The sequence below is a fragment of the Papio anubis genome, chromosome 14 (assembly GCF_008728515.1).
Source record: "Papio anubis isolate 15944 chromosome 14, Panubis1.0, whole genome shotgun sequence".
NCBI classification, from domain to species: domain Eukaryota; kingdom Metazoa; phylum Chordata; class Mammalia; order Primates; family Cercopithecidae; genus Papio; species Papio anubis.
This window is the reverse complement of record NC_044989.1, coordinates 93145678-93162414: the sequence shown is the minus strand read 5'-3', so window position 1 is coordinate 93162414 and position 16737 is coordinate 93145678. Positions and strand designations below refer to the sequence as shown.

General features: G+C 40.4%; 1 pseudogene; it reads right to left on the bottom strand.

Annotated features, from left to right (window-relative positions):
• Positions 1-2549: 2549 nt before the first annotated feature.
• LOC108581833 lies at positions 2550-3820 on the bottom strand (annotated as a pseudogene).
• Positions 3821-16737: the final 12917 nt, after the last annotated feature.

The window sequence follows — 16737 nt, the reverse complement described above, 5'->3', positions numbered from 1 at the left end:
CTCCAGCCTGGACAATAGAGCCAGATCCTGACTTAAAAAAAAAAAAAGAAAATGTCAGCTGGGCACGGTGTCTCATGCCTGTAATCCCAGCACTTTGGAAGGCCGAGGTGGGTGGATCACCTGAGGTCGGGAGTTCAAGACTAGCCTGACCAATATGGCGAAACTCTGTCTCCACAAAAAATGCAAAAATTAGCCTGGCATGATGTCAGGTGCCTGTAATCCCAGCTACTCAGGAGGCTGAGGCGGGAGAATTGCTTGAATCTGGGAGGTGCAGTTTCCAGTAAGCTGAGATAGTGCCATTGCACTCCAGCCAGGGTGACAGAGTGAGACTCCATCTCAAAAAAAAAAAGTCATCCAAATGTAAAGGAATAGGTGAAACTATTTCTATTTATAGATGACATAATCCTTTGTATACAAAACCCCAGAGAATCCACAAGAAAGCTCAGAGCTAATAAATGAATTCAGCAAAGTGGCAGTGTACAAAATGAACACACAAAAACAAATTGTTTTCTATACACCAGAAGGAAATTAAGAAATTCCATTTACAATAGCATGTGAAATAGTTAAATACTTAGAGATAAATCTAACTGAAGAGGTCAAAGATTGATACTCTGAAAACTATAAAAGATAAAAACTACAAAAAAATTTAAAAGATCAAAGTAATTGAAAATATATTCTGTGTTCGTGGATAGGAAGATTTACCACTGTTAAGATGTCAATACTACTGAAAGTAATCAGCAAATTCAATAAAATATCTTCTAAAATTCCACAGACTTTTTTTTCCCCACAAATGGGGAAGCTGATCCTCAGATTTACGTAGAATTGAAAGTGACCCTGAATTGCCAAAACAATATTTATAAGGAAGAATAGGGTTGGAAGACTCACACTTTCTGATTTCAAAACTTACTTTAAAGCTACATTAATTAAAACAGAACAGCACTGGCATCAGGACAGGCATATCCAATGAAATAGAATAGAGAGTCAGAAAAAGGTCTCATATATATGGTCAATGGATTCTTTCTTTCTTTTTTATTTTTAATTGACACATAATAATTGCACATGTTTATGGGGTATTGTGTGATATTTCGATACATGTATACAAAGTGTGATGCTCAAATCAGGGTAATAATCATATCCATCACCTCAAACATTCATGATTCCTTTGTTGTAGGAACATGCAAAATCTTCTGTTCTAGCTATTAAAAATATACAATAAATTATTTTTGACTATAGTCACCCTACAATGTTATAGAGCATTAGAACGTTTTCCTCCTATCCAGCTATTATATTTTTGTCCATTAACTAACTCCCCCATTCTTCCCACCTCCCTGCCTTTCCTAGCCTTTAATAACCACTATTGTATTCTTCTATGAGCTCAATTTTTTAATCTTCCACATATAAGTGAGAACATGTGGTATTTATCTTTCTGTGCCTGGCTTATTTCAGTTAACATAAAATCCTCTAGGTTCATTCATGTTGCTGTAAATGACAGAATTTTATTTTTTATGGCTGAATAGTATTCTATTTTGGTTATAGACCACATTTTATTTATCCATTAATGTGTTGGTGAGCACTTAGGTTGATATCATATCTTGGCCATTATGCATAGTGCGGCAATAAACACAGGAATGCAGATCTCTCTCTCCCTCTTTTTCTTTTTTAGTAACCATGTGTTAGCCACTTTAATAGAAAATGTGATCAAAACTTGATTACAAGAGTTCAAAAAGGCAGAGAAAAACCAGTGAATTTCAATTTTATTACTAGTTTTTAAATCTGGGACTAGTTTTAAAAAAATTTTGTTTAAAACTTAAATGCTAACTTCAGCCCAGGGTTTTTCACAATCAAACTAAAAATTACTTACTACATGGAAAAATCAATGCAACAAACAAGTAAAATTTGTGAACTCAAGCTACAAACTTATAGTTAATAATCACGGTAAGGGACATTGCCCAAGAGCAACTGATGCCTCAGTGAAGTTTGAAAGAGACTCTGCCTTCGGTGAAGGCAGAGAAAAAATATGCAAGCAATTCTGCTTCAAAGAAATTTGCATAGAAATGGAAAATGCTAGAACCTTTAACACAAGTGAAATTGCAAAGCCTTAACATGTTCAACTCAGTCCACAGAGCACCAAATGTTGAATTGGAGCCAAGGTAGGATTAAACATTGAATTTCCAGCTATGCCACTCGCAGAGCACAATTTCAGGTGTGGAAACCATCTGTAGGCAAGTTCTTTTAAAAACATGAATTTCATACACTGTAAATTCTAAAACACACACTTCTGCATTATTGTTCGAATTTCAGAAGGGCACCACAAGGCATCGAGGTCTTTCAAAGTCACTCACGGCAGCAATTGCATCTTTTTTTCCCGGCATTGGTAGCCCCCTTCTGCGGTTCTCTAGCCTCTGCACGCACTGCAGCACACCACTGTTTGCAGAGTAACTTCTGACATTAAAAGCAGTCATGGCCTAAGTTGCATGAGTCAGCTGTTTCCCAGGCACCTCCCAACTCCTTGGCGGGGGAGGCTTCCCAGCCACTTCTTCAGGCCCCACACAAGAAGCCACATCTGGAAGCACTAGTCCTCTAGCGCCCTCTGCTGGAGACCAAAGTGACAGATTGTTGCAAAGACTTGCAGAAACAGCTTACTTACACATTCATTTTTGTACACATTTAGTTAATTGAGAACCTGGGACTTTTACAATCGATTCCCCAAACCCCTTTATGGAGAGTGACAGACTACGCAGTAACGCTGAAGGAGCACTGTTTCTCTGTCTAGGAAGAAGAAGATTAGTAGACGTAATTGTGTGCGTCAAGAGAAATTTGTACTAAAAAATCAAAGCAAGACGAATGGCCCAGAAACCCGCGTTTTATTGACACTGTCATTTTCCCAGACAGAGAATCTTAGAAAGATGTCACGTTTTCTTTTAATGAATGAGAGGAGCCCGCTTGTATCCCTGAATCATTCTTTGGGAAAAGCAACAGAAACGATTGACAGTTATATTTTTAAAAATAAAACGGTCACTCCCTTCAGCCCACACCTCCACACCTTCATCTGCCTGCCCAATGGCTATCAGTTCCGTCAAGTCACCCTCTCCTTCTACTATAGTATTACCACAAGAATTGAAATTTTCAAGCAGAAAAAAAAGAAGTCATGTTACAAATAAGCGAGTGGTGGCCCAAGGAAGCCCTTTGACTATGATTTCCAATTTTCTGTTCAGTCAACACTGCAGAGATACGAGGATAAACCACCATTTTGGTTCCCAAGTTTTATTCAAGAACTCACACAAAATATTCCAGATAAATGAAATTCAATCCTCGTCTTTCTCCTCTTCTTCGTCCTGGTTAATTTGGAAGCAACGTAATTTGTAACTCTTTTTGCTGTTAGCAACTGTGCACAACCAATCATGAAGATTATTCTTCTTCAAATATGTTTTGGTGAGATATTTCAAATATCTTTTGGAAAAAGGCACCTCGGATATCACGGTGATCTTGCTCTTGCTCGTTTCGACGGTCACCACCCCTCCACCAAGGTTCCCAGCTTTTCAGTTCACTTTGATCCTTCCTTGCAAAAACTGCTCAAAATTCGCAGCATCCACGATTCCATCTTCTACGGGGTGGGTGCAACCAAGAGTGAACTTCAGAACCTGCTTTTTTTTTTTTTTTGCCCCCGTTCACCACAAGCTTTCTCACAGGCATCATGGCATCAGCAGAGGCAGAAAGCCAGATATCTCTTTAACATACTGATTTTCTCTCCTTTGGATGTATATCCAGTGATGGGATTGCTAGATCATATGGTAGCTTAATTTTTAGTTTTTTGAGGGACCTCCATACTGTGTTCCACAGTGGCTGTACTAATTTACATATCCACCAACAGTGTAAAAACATTCCCTTTAATCTGCATCCTCTCCAGTATTTGTTATTTTTTGCCTTTTTGGTAATAGCTATTCTGATTGGGGTGAAATGAAATCTCATTGCAGTTTAGATTTGCATTTCCCTGATGGTTAGTGATATTAAGCATTTTTTCTTATACTTGTTGGCCATTGGTAGATCTTTTGAGAAATGTCTACTTAGATCTTTTGCCCATTAAAAAAAAAAATGGGATATTTGTTGTGTTTTATTTGCTGTTGTTTGAGTTCTTTGTTTATTCTGGACATTAATCCCTTGTCAAATGAGTAGTTTGTAAATAGTCCCTCCCATTCTGCAAGTTGACTCTTGACTCTGTTGATTGTTTCCTTTGCTGTGCAGAGGCTTTTTGGTTTGATATAATCCCATTTGTCTATTTTTGTTTTGTTGCCTGTGCTTTTGTGGTCTCATTCATGAAATCTTTGTCCAGTTCAATGACCTAAGCATTTTCCTTAGGCTTTCTTCTAGTAGTTTTGTAGTTTTGGATCTTGCATTTAAGTCTGTAATCCATTTTATTTTTGTATATGGTGAGAGATAGGAGTCTAGTTTTATTCTTCTGCATATGGATATCCAGGTTTCTCAGTACCATTTATTTATTGTTTATTTATTTATTTTGAGATGGAGTTTTGCTCTTGTTGCCCAAGCTGTAGTGCAACGGTGCAATCTCAGCTCACCGCAACCTCTGCCTCCTGGGTTCAAGCCATTCTCCTGCCTCAGCCTCCTGAGTAGCTGGGACTACAGGCATGCACCACCACACCCGGCTAATTTTGTATTTTTAGTAGAGACAGGGTCTCTCCCTGTTTGTCAGGCTGGTCTCGAACTCCCGACCTCAGGTGATCCACCTGCCTCGGCCTCCCAAAGTGCTGGGATTACAGGCGTAAGCCACCATGCCCGGCCTTCTCAGTACCATTTATTGAAGAGGCTGTCCTTTTGCCAATGTATATCCTTGATGTCTTGGTTGAAAATCAGTTGGCTGTAGATACGTGTATTTATTTCTGGTTTCTCTATTCTGTTTCAGTAGTCTGTGTATCTGCTTTTATGTCAGTACTGTGCTTTTCTGGTTACAATTTTATGGTATATTTTGAGGTCAGGTAGTGTGATGCCTCCAGCTTTGTTCTTTTTCTCAGGTTTGCTTTGGCTAGTCAGAGTCTTTTGTGGTTCCATATGAATTTTAGGATTTTTTTTTTAATTTTTGCAAAGAATATAATTGATATTTTGATAGGGATTGCAATTAGTCTGTAGATCATTTGGAATAGTGTGGTCATTTTAACAATATTAATTCTCCCAACCCATGAACATTGCATGTCTTTCCATTTTTAGGTCCTCTTCAATTCTTTTCATCAGTCTTTTATTGTTTTCATTGTAGAGGTCTTTTACCTCCTTGGTTAAATTTACTCCTAGGCTTTTTTTTTTTTTTTTTTTTTTGGTAGCCTTTTAAAATAAAATTGCTTTCTTGATTTCTTTTTCAGAAAATTTGTTATTGGTGTATAGAAATGTTACTGATATTTGTATGTTGATTTTGTATTCTCAACTTTACTGAATTTGTTTATCAGTTCTAAGACTTTTTGATAGTCTTACAACTGTAGACCCCAAATCCTACCATGACTTGTGTCCCTTTTCCTAGGTACATCTTCAACCTTGGCAAAATAAACTTCTAAAGTGATTGAGACCTGTCTCAGACACTGTTTTGGTTTATACTCGCTTTTTTTTTTTTTTTCTTTTTTTAAGATGGAGTCAATGGTGCAATCTCGGTTCACTGCAACCTCTGCCTCCCGGATTCAAGTGATGCTCCTGCCTCAGCCTCCCGAGTAGCTGGGATTACAGGCACTTGCCACCACGTCCGGCTAATTTTTGTATTTTTAGTAGAGACGGGGTTTCACTTTGTTGGCCAGGCTGATCTTGAACTCCTGACCTCGTGATCCACCCTCCTCGGCCTCCCAAAGTGCTGGGATTACAGTCATGACTCACCGTGCCTGGCCTTTACACTTGCTTTTTGAAATGAATTTGGAATTCCCTCCCTTTCAATTTTTCGGAAGAGTTTGAGAAGAGTTGGAGTGAGTTCTTTAAAAGTTTGGTAGAATTTAGCAGTGAAAGTTTTTCTTTATACACATGGGGAAAATTCTCTCCTCAAACCATGTTTTCCTCTACTTTCCTATCTCAACCATCACCTACACAGAAGAGAACTTCTGTGACCAGATGTGTGGGGATCTTCCCCGCCAGCCAAGCAGCAGACACCAGCTGAATGTCCTCCAATTCTGTTCTAACACTACTTACGTGGAGATAGTGCCAGATCCCACAGGTTAAGGACTCAGTCCCCAAGCCTATTCTCTCCTACCCCTCACCCACCGGTCCCAAGTCCAGGCCTCTGGAACTTCTGATTGCCTTCAAGTTGGGGTTCCCACAACACCCTCTTTGGGTTCAGTTAATTTGCTAGAGTGGCTCCCAGAACTCGGAGAAACACTTACATTTACTGGTGTACTAAGAAGTGTATTTTAAAGGATGCAGATAACCAGATGAAGAGATATATAGGATGAGGTCTGCAAGGGTCCCAAACGCAGGAGCTTCTGATCCTGTGGAGTGGGAGTGCGCCACCCTCCCAGTATGTGGGCGAGTTTTTCTTCACCTTCCTGTCGGCCTCCACGTGTTCGGCTATCAGGAAGCTCACTGAACCCTGTCCTCTTGGAATTTTTTTTTTTTTTTGAGACGGAGTCTGGCTCTGTCGCCCAGGCTGGAGTGCAGTGGCGGGATCTCGGCTCACTGCAAGCTCTGCCTCCAGGGTTCATGCCATTCTCCTGCCTCAGCCTCCCGAGTAGCTGGGACTACAGGCGCCCGCCACTACACCCAGCTAATTTTTTGTAGTTTTAGTAGAGATGGGGTTTCACCGTGTTAGCCAGGATGGTCTCGATCTCCTGACCTCATGATTCGCCCGCCTCGGCCTCCCAAAGTGCTGGGATTACAGGCATGAGCCACTGTGCCCGGCTGTCCTCTTGGATTTTTACGGAAGCTTCATGGCAGCTGCATTCTTCCCCCAGAGGTATAGGGTGAGTCCCTCTCAAGACTCACAATCAGAAAGGCAGGGGAACATTAGAGTGAAAGGAGGGCAGGACAACGTCAGAGGCCTGTCCCTGAGACCTAACGCCCCCAACATTATAACAAAAAACTGCACCAAGGGCTATGGGAATTATGATCCAGAAACTGTGGATGAAACCCAAACAGGGACAATTTGACTTCCTCTTTTCCAACTTGGATGCATTGATTTCCTTCTCTTGTCTAATTGCTCTGGCTAAGACTTACAGTATTATCTGAGTAAGAGTGGTAAAAGTGGGCATCCTTGTCTTGCTCCAGTTCTTGGAGGAAAGGTTCCTAGCATTTTCCTGTCCTGTATGACATTGGCTGTGGGTTTGTCATCTATGGCTTTTATTATGTTGAGGGATGTTCCTTTTATACCTAATTTGTTGAGAGTTTTTATCATGAAGGGATATTGAATTTTGTCACATGCTTTTTCTGCATATGTTTAATATTAAGTTATCTTTTTTTTTTTTGAGTCAGGGTCTGGCTCCGTCATCCAGGCTGGAGTGCAGTGGTGCCATCTCGGCTCACTGCAACCTCTGCCTCCAGGCTTAAGCGATCCTCCCACCTCAGCCTCCTGAATAGCTGGGACTACAGGCAGTCGCCACCACACCTGGCCAATTCTTGTATTTTTTGTAGAAACGGGTTTTTACCATATTGCCCAGGCTGTCTCCAACTCTTAAGCTCAAGCAATCCACCTGCCTTGGCCTCCCAAAGTGCTGGGATTATAGGCACGAGCCACCGTGCCCGGCAGAGTTATCGTTTTTGTTATGTTATAGTTTCTATTGATGTGGTATGTCACATTTATTGAGTGATGTGTCTTGAACTATTTTTGCATCCTTGTTTATTCCAAGGCCGTAGCATATAATCTTTTTGATGTTCTGTTGGATTTGATATGCTAGTATTTTGTTGAAGGTTTTTCTGTCTATGTTTATCAGGGATATTGGCCTGTACTTTTCTTTTGTCTTTTTTTTTTTTTTTTTTGTGAGACGGAGTCTCACTCTGTAGTCGTCCAGGCTGGAGTGCAGTGGCGAGATCTCGGTTCACTGCAAGCTCCGCCTCCCAGGTTCATGCCATTCTCCTGCCTCAGCCTCTGGAGTAGCTGGTGCCCACCAACACTCCTGGCTAATTTTTTTTTTTTTTTTGTATTTTTAGTAGAGACGGGGTCTCACTGTGTTAGCCAGGATGGTCTCGATCTCCTGACCTCGTGATCCACCCACCTTGGCCTCCCAAAGTGCTGGGATTACAGGCGTGAGCCACCGTGCCTGTCCTTGGCCTGTTCTTTTCTTTTTTTTGCTGTGTCTTTTTCTGGTTTTGGTGTCAGGGTAATGCTGGTATAAAAATAACAATTTCTGTTCTGTGAAAGACACTATTAAGAGAAAGAGAAGACAAGGCACAGGCTGAAAGAAAATATTTGGAAAGATATATCTGATAAAGGACTGTTATCCAAAATATACAAAGAACTCTTTTTTTTTCTTTTTTTCTTTTTTTTTTTGCAACTTTTAGTTTTGATTCAGTGGATATTTGTGCAGATTTGCTACCTGGGTATATTGTGCGATGCTGATGTTTGGGGTGTGAATGATCCTGCCATTCAGGATCAGTACCCAATAGTTAGTTTTTCAACCCTTAGCACCTCCCATCCTCCCCCCTTTACTAGTCCCCAGTGTCTATTGCCGTCTTTACTTCCATGAGTACCCAATGTTTAGCTCCCACTTATAAGTGAGAACATGTGGCATTTGATTTTCTGTTCCTGGGTTTATTCACTTAGGATGATGGACTGCAGCTGCATCCATGCTGTTGCAGAGCATAGGAATTTTTTTCCTTTTTATGGTTGCATAGTATATCATGGTATGTATGTATCATATTTTCTTTATCAAATCCATCATTGATGGGCACCTAAGTTCATTCTATGTCTTTGCTATTGTGAATAGTGCTGTGATGCACAGGTGAGAGCACGTGTCTTTTTGGTAGAACGATTTTTCTTTTAGATATATGCCCAACAACGGGATTTCTGGGTTGAATGCTAGTTCTGTTTTAAGTTCTTTGAGAAATCTCCAAACTGCTTTCCACAGTGGCTGAGCTAATTTACATTCCCACCAAAAGTATGTAAGAATTCTCTTTTCTCCACAGTCTTGCCAGCATCTGTTGTTTTTTGATTTTGTAATAATAGTCATTCTTACTAGTGTGAGATGTTTTTTCACTGTGGTTTTGATTTGCATTTCTCTGATGAATTAGTGATATTGACCATCTTTTCATATATTTCTTAAGCACTTATATGTCTTCTTTTGAGAAATTTTTTTTTTTGCTTGTTGATTTGTTTCCATTCCTTATAGATTCTGGATGGTAGACCTTTGTCAGACATGTAGTTGTGAATAGTTTCTCCCATTCTGTAGGCTATCTGTTTACTCCAAATTATACAAAGAATTCTTAACAGCCAATAATGATAAAATTAATGATCTAATTAATAAGTAAGTAAGAGATCTGAATAGATATCTCACCAAAGAAGATAAACAAATGGCAAATGACTGTATGAAAAGATGCTCAACATCATATGTCACTAGGGAACTGGAAATTAAAACAACAATTACATATCACTAAACACCGATCAGAATGGCTAAAACCCAGAACACCGACGACATCGAATGCTGGTGAGAATGTGGAGCAACAGGAATTCTCCCTCAATGCTGGTGGGAAAGCAAAACGGCACCACTGCTTTGGAAGAGTTGGGCGGTTTCTTACAAAACTTAACATACTCTTACTACACAATCCGGTAATCAACCTCCTTGATATTTATCCAAAGAAGTTGTAAATTTATGTCCCCACCAAAAATGCACATGAGTGCTTATGGCAACTTTATTCACAATTGTCCCAAACTGGAAGCAATAGGTGATTGGATAAACAAACTGTGGTATATCTATATCATGGAATATTATTCAGCAATAAAAGGATATGAACTATATATATATAGTTCATATATATATATAAATATATATATATATATATATATTTTTTTTTTAAACAAGTTCTGGTTCTGTTGCCCAAGCTGGAGTGCAGTGGTGCAATCTTGGCTCACTGCAATCTCTGCCTTCCAGGTTGAAGTCCTCCTCCCACCTCAGCCTCCTGAGTACCTGGGACTACAAGCAGGCACTATTATGCCCAGTTAATTTTTAAAAAAATGTTGGTAGAGATAGGATTTTGCCATGTTGCCTAGGCTGGTCTTAAACTTGTGAGCTCAAGCGATCTGCTCACCTCAGCCTCCCAAAGTGCTGAGATTACAGTCATGAGCCACCACGCTGTCCAGGACATGAACGATTAAGTCATGCAAAATCATGGAGAAACTTTCGATGTATGTTGCAAGGTGAAGGAAACCTGTCAGAAAAGGCTAGACACTGTTAAGATTCCAACCATTTGGCATTCTGGAAAAGGCAAAACTAGAGAGACAGTAAAATGATCTGTAGTTGGTGGGGGATGGGAGGGAGGAATAAATAGGCGGAGCACAGAGGATTTTTAGGGCAGTAAAACTATTTTGTATGGTTCTGTGATGATGGACATATGCCACTGTGCGTTTGTCAAAAGCCCTAGACGTACAAAACATAAAGGCATAGCCCAGCCGGGGACGGTAGCTCACGCCTTTAATCCCAGCACTTTGGGAGGCCTAGAAGGGCGGATCACCTGAGGTCAGGAGTCCTCAAGACCAGCCTGGGCAACATGGCGAAACCCTGTCTCTACAAAAATACAAAAATCAGCCAGGCATGGTGGGGTGTGCCTGTAATCTCAGCTATTGGGGAGGCTGAGGCAGGAGAATCACTTGAATCTGGGAGGCAGAGGTTGCAGTCACCCAAGATCGCACCATTGCACTCAAACATGGGCAACAGAGCGAGATTCCGTCTACAAAAAAAAAAAAAAAAAAAAAAGTAGCCTTAATTAAACCTAATTAAAATTAAGGATTCAGTGAATAATAATGCATCATTATTGGTTAATCAGTTATAGCAAATGTACCACAGTAAAGTTAATGACAGAGGAAACTGGAAGAGGGGAGATGAGGAGAAAGTGGGGGAGGAAGTATAGGAGACATTATATTTTCTGCTTGGTTTTTCTGTAAAACCAAGCTCTAAACAAAGTCTATTAGTTTCTAAAAAGGTAATGAAATGCTTGAAAAAAAGGTAAAGATATTGAGAAAAAGTCGTGGCTTCAACAGTTGAGTAATGAACACAGCACATTTGATCGTCAACTCTGAAATCTACATGAAACATGCCAGCTAATTAGCTTCTATACATTTCAATAAATGTATAAAGAATTAGAACAAATGAACTAATTTTCCAAAACATGTAGAAGGATCTAAAGAGATACTAAATCAAACCACTGTTCTAGGTGGTGACACTGTATGTGGAAAATGTTTTTAAATGTGCCAATCCAAAATTATAAAAATGTCATTTCGATTTCTAGGAATGACAAAGTATTTGTGAAATCTCGCATAGACTTAAGTGATGTTTCCATAAATATTCTTCATTTTTTTTTAATTATACACAACAGATTATGCTATGGTTTAGATGTTGGCCCCTGAACTTCATGTTAAAATTTAATACCCAGTGTTGGAGGTGGGGCCTAATGGGAGGTGTTTGGATCATGGGGGTGGCTCCCTCATGAGTAGATTAATACCCTCCCTGGGGGGTGGGGGGTGAGTGAGTTCTTGCTCTGTTAGTTCCCGTGAGAACTGGTTGTTAAAGGAGCCTGGCACCTCCTCCTCTTTCTCTTGCTTCCTCTCTCACCATGCAGTCTCTGCAAACCGACTCCCCTCTGTCTTTCTTCATGAGTGGAGGCAGCCGGAGGCCCTTGCCACATGCCCAATCTTTCAGCCAACAGAATTGTGAGCCAAATAAATCACTTTTCTTTATAAACTATCCAGTCTCAGGTATTCCTTTATAGCAACACAGAACACAGATGGGCTAAGACAGATGATATCCATTCTTAGTAACATAGCACAAATAATATAGTTATATGCCTTTCTAATCCTTGATTTCTTTATATATATAGAAACATGATTCATACAGCACCATGATCTTCTCAATATTACTGAAAATTTATTAAGAAAATACTCATTATCTTATCAGCATATGAGGTAATAAAAAATACCAGCTTTAGTAGTTAAGTGAATCTAATAGGTACAAAAATGAATATTTAATTACACTGAGCAAGATCCCCAAATTTGGAAAATAGACATTTATGACTATAACATAATTATGACTAGACATAATCTAAATTAGTTTTGAGGTATAAAATTAGTTTTCCTTTCAAAATGATTCAAATCAACGACTCTAAAAAATGTTTTTTTAAATATGCCTGATGTTCAAGGACTACTCTGCCCTATAAGATCATTAATAGGCTCACGCCTATAATCCCAGCACTTTGGGAGGCTGAGGTGGGCGGATCACCTGAGGTCAGGAGTTTGAGCCTGGCCCACCTGGTGAAACCCCGTCTTTATTAAAAATACAAATTTAGCCGGGCGTGATGGTGGGTGCCTGTAATTCCAGTTACTCCAGAGGCTGAGGCAGGAGAACCTAGGAGGCGGAGGTTGCAGTGAGCCAAGATTGCACCATTGCACTCCAGCCTGGGCAAAAAGAGCAAAACTCTGTCTCAAAACAAACAAACAAACAAAAAATCATTAATAATACCTACACACTAAACTTTCGGTTCAGTAGTAATTTGAATTTACTGTCTAAGGTAAACTCACTTTTATTCCTGTCATTCTCGACCCAGTTGTTTAAGATCAAGGTTAGAATGCCATGGTCTTGCATTTCCATCAGACTACTTCTTACAAGGTCCTAAAAAATATTAGGCTAAAGGAATTTTAAATTTTTTAACATTTATACCTTTTTTTTTTTTTTTTTTTTGAGATGGAGTCTCATTCTGTCACCAGACTGGAGTGCAGTGGCACAATCTCGGCTCACTGCAACCTCCGCCTCTTGGGTTCAAGCAATTCTCCTGCCTCAGCCTCCTGAGTAGCTGGGACTACAGGCGTGCACCATCACACCCAGCTAATTTTTCTATTTTTAATAGAGATGGGGTTTCACCATGTTGGCCAGGTTGGTCTCGATCTCCTGACCTCATGATCTGCCCGTGTCAGCCTCCCAAAATGCTGGGATTACAGGCATGAGCCACCAAGCCTGGCCTAACATTTATACCTCTTTAAGAGGATCTGTCTCACAAATTCTTTTTTTTTTTTGAGACAGAGTCTCACTCTGTCGCTCAGGGTGGAGTGCAGTGGCACGATCTCGGCTCACTGCAACCTCCGCCTCCCGGGTTCACACCATTCTCCTGTCTCAGCCTCCAGAGTAGCTGGGACCACAGGCGCCCACCACCACGCCTGACTAATTTTTTTTGTATTTTTAGTTTCACCAAGTTAGGCAGGATGGTCTCAATCTCCTGACCTTGTGATCCGCCCACCTCGGCCTCCCAAAGTGCTGGGATTACAGGCGTGAGCCACCACACCCGGCCACAGATTCTTATCCTCTAAGTCTAAGCCAAATAAACAACACTAACCAACATACTTTCAATGGACTAATTACAAGTTACTGTTCCGTGGAAAATAAAACATTTTGGTTTTTCATTTTCTAGGTGTAAAAATTGCTTAGGCTGCATTACCCCTAAAGGAGTATTTATATTGTAGCCCCCAGTATTATTGCCTAACTCTTCAATTTTCTGTACAACAGAGAATCAGACACAATTCGAATTCTGTATTCCCCATTTGAAAAGCTGGCTTAGGCCAGGCACGGTGGCTCACGTGCCTTGGGAGGCTGAGGGGGTGGATCATCTGAGGTCAGGAGTTCAGAACCAACCTGGCCAACATGGTGAAACCCCTTGTCTACTAAAAACACAAAAATTAGCTGGGCGTGGTGGCATACGCCTGTAATCCCAGCTACTCGGGAGCCTGAGGCAGGAGAATTGCTTGAACCCAGGAGGCGGAGGTTGCATTGAGCCAAGATTGTGCCACTGTACTCTGGCCTGGGTGACAGAGTGAGACTCCATCTCAATAAATAAATAAATAAATAAATAAATAAATAAATAAGACTAGCTTAAAATAAACATGTATAGAAAATGAATTTACCCTTAGTAATAAATTAGAGAGGAAACCATATACTGCCTGAAATATCCCTACAATTTAGCATTTGTGAAACTTTTAGCATTTTATTCACATGTCTATGAATTGCATTATGACTTCCCTTTATTATACGACTCAGATGATTTGTTCCAAAGTATAGAAACCTAACTTTGGAGTGAACATCCAGCTGAGTTTCTTTCAATGGAGAGCAGAGAGCGGTATGTTTGGTGTGACCAGCGTTCAGAGCAACTGAATCGAACCTCCACAGTAGGGAGTAACACTGATACTCTTGCCAGCTGATGTGTGCGGCTTCATCAGAGGATGAGTGTGTCTTTAGTATCAGCTGAAACAGGGAAGATCACTTTGTTAAAGTTATCAAGTATTTGCAAGAAATACTTTCCAGTGATGGTAAAAGCCATCTGTATTGTCCTGAAAAGTCTCTAAGATGCTTTATATATAAGGTAATAAACCTATGGACACATAGATGAGTGGAGGCACCCTTTAAGAACAGTTCTGGGGCGGGCACAGTGGCTCACACCTGTAATTCCAGCACTTTGGGAGGCTGAGGCGGGTGGATCACCTGAGGTCAGGAGTTTGAGACCAGTTTGGCCTTGTCAGGCGTGGTGAAACATGGCAAAACACTGTCTCTACTAAAAATACAAAAAATTAGTTGGGTGTGGTGGCAGGCACCTGTAATCCCAGCTACTTGAAAGGCTGAGGCAGGAGAATTGCTTGAAGCCGGAAGGCAGAGGTTACAGTTAGCTGAGATCATGCCACTGCACTCCAGCCTGGGTGACAGAGTGAGATACCATCTCAAAAAAACAAAACAAAACAAAACAAAACAAAAAAGCACTTCTAATAGGTGCAAGATTAGAAACTTTGAGAAATAATTACAATTATTATTTAATATGGTACAGTTGTTTTTAAGAAATTTAGCCTAATGAATGTTAGGGTTGTCTGGAACTTGACTTGATTTTTAACTACTGACAAGGTCACATAATGTGGTATGTTTTATGGACAATACATATGCTTTGTTGAATATATATTTCTTCCCTCAACAATAAAACCTGTTCCATAGCAAGTTACACCATTTGTTAGCTTATCTCCAGAAAAAACTGTGATGTCCTACAAGAGTCCCTTTAAAATCTATTTGGATAATAATGGGTATTACAGTCATTCAAACTTAATTAAAATTAACGACAAACTCAAATATATGAAGAGATTTCTCAATTAGAGCTCACTTCTTTTCTGAGCCTCTAAAGCATTTTATAGATTTGTTTATGAATTTTGGAATTTTCAGTATGCTAGAAATTTGAGTGTGTTTAAATCATGTATGGCCAGAAATATGCAATTCTCTAAAGTACATCACAGGCTGGCAGTGTGGAAGACATGCTAAGTTAACGTTGTGACAACATGAATGGCTGCTGTGAACTAATTCTGCTCATAGCACAAGAGTAGTGCATACAAGCACAACCCATAGGAGATTGTGTGGGTAAATGATATTTTTGCTGAGTTCATAGAAAATACAGGAACCATCTAGGTGTTCTGGGTTATCTAATGGTTGAAAGCAGCAGCAGGGGGCTTTGTAACACCTGAGCTTAACATAGCTGGGCCTGAGATTCCTCACAACTGAATGAGGTGGAACTAAATGACTGGTGGATCCTCACCTAGCTACACTGCCCTTCTCACCTGTCCTCATGAGGCCGTTGTAAAAATTTGATAAGATCAAAGACTTTGCATGGTAGCTGGCCTCTACTTAGTGCTGAACAGGTAACAGGAATCACTACAATAATAATAATAATAATTATTATTATTATTATTTCGATTCAGAGTCTTGTTCTATCACCCAGGCTGTAGTACACTGGCGTGATCTCGTCTCACTGCAACCTCTGCCTCCCAGATTCAAGCGATTCTCCTGACTCAGCTTACTGAGTAGCTGGGATTACAGGCGTGCACCACCATGCCCAGCTAATTTTGGTACTTTTAGTAGAGATGGGGTTTCACCATGTTAGCCAGGCTTGCCTCAAACTCCTGACCTCATGATCTGCCCGCCTCAGCCTCCCAAAGTGCTGGGATTACAGGCGTGAGCCACTGCGCCCGACCCCACTACTATAATTATAAAACCTATTTATAAAACCCTATTTAAAAGACCAAAGTAATCTACCTTAGGCATCAGTCAGGTCCCTACACTAGGGCTGTTTAGAAACAGGCTGGATGATCCTTTGTTGACAAGGATTTAGTAACTGCTTAGAACTAGGACTAGGACTCAGGGAGCAGGGGAGAGGAGTCTAGATACCTCTGTTAGTTCTACTTATGTGAAACAAATTACCGGAAACCTCAAATTACCAATTGATTTATGTTGAATGAGTCTCCGACTTCCTTCATTTCTGACCCGTAGATTCTCTTCCAAAGGACTCTTCTAATTAGACAACAAATATCTCTTGATTATATCACAGTCAGAATACTATGCACCTTAAATACATCTGCAATCCCCGCCCCGCCAGCATTGCCATGTAAGGTTATCTAATTAGGGAAATGACATCCCAATATATTCAGAAGTCCAGGCCCCCCTCAATGGGAGGAGATTTTACAGGGGTGGACTGCAGGAGACAGAAACTCAGGAGGTGTGTTAGAATCGTGTCTACCAAAATAGCCTTCCGGTCCCCTTC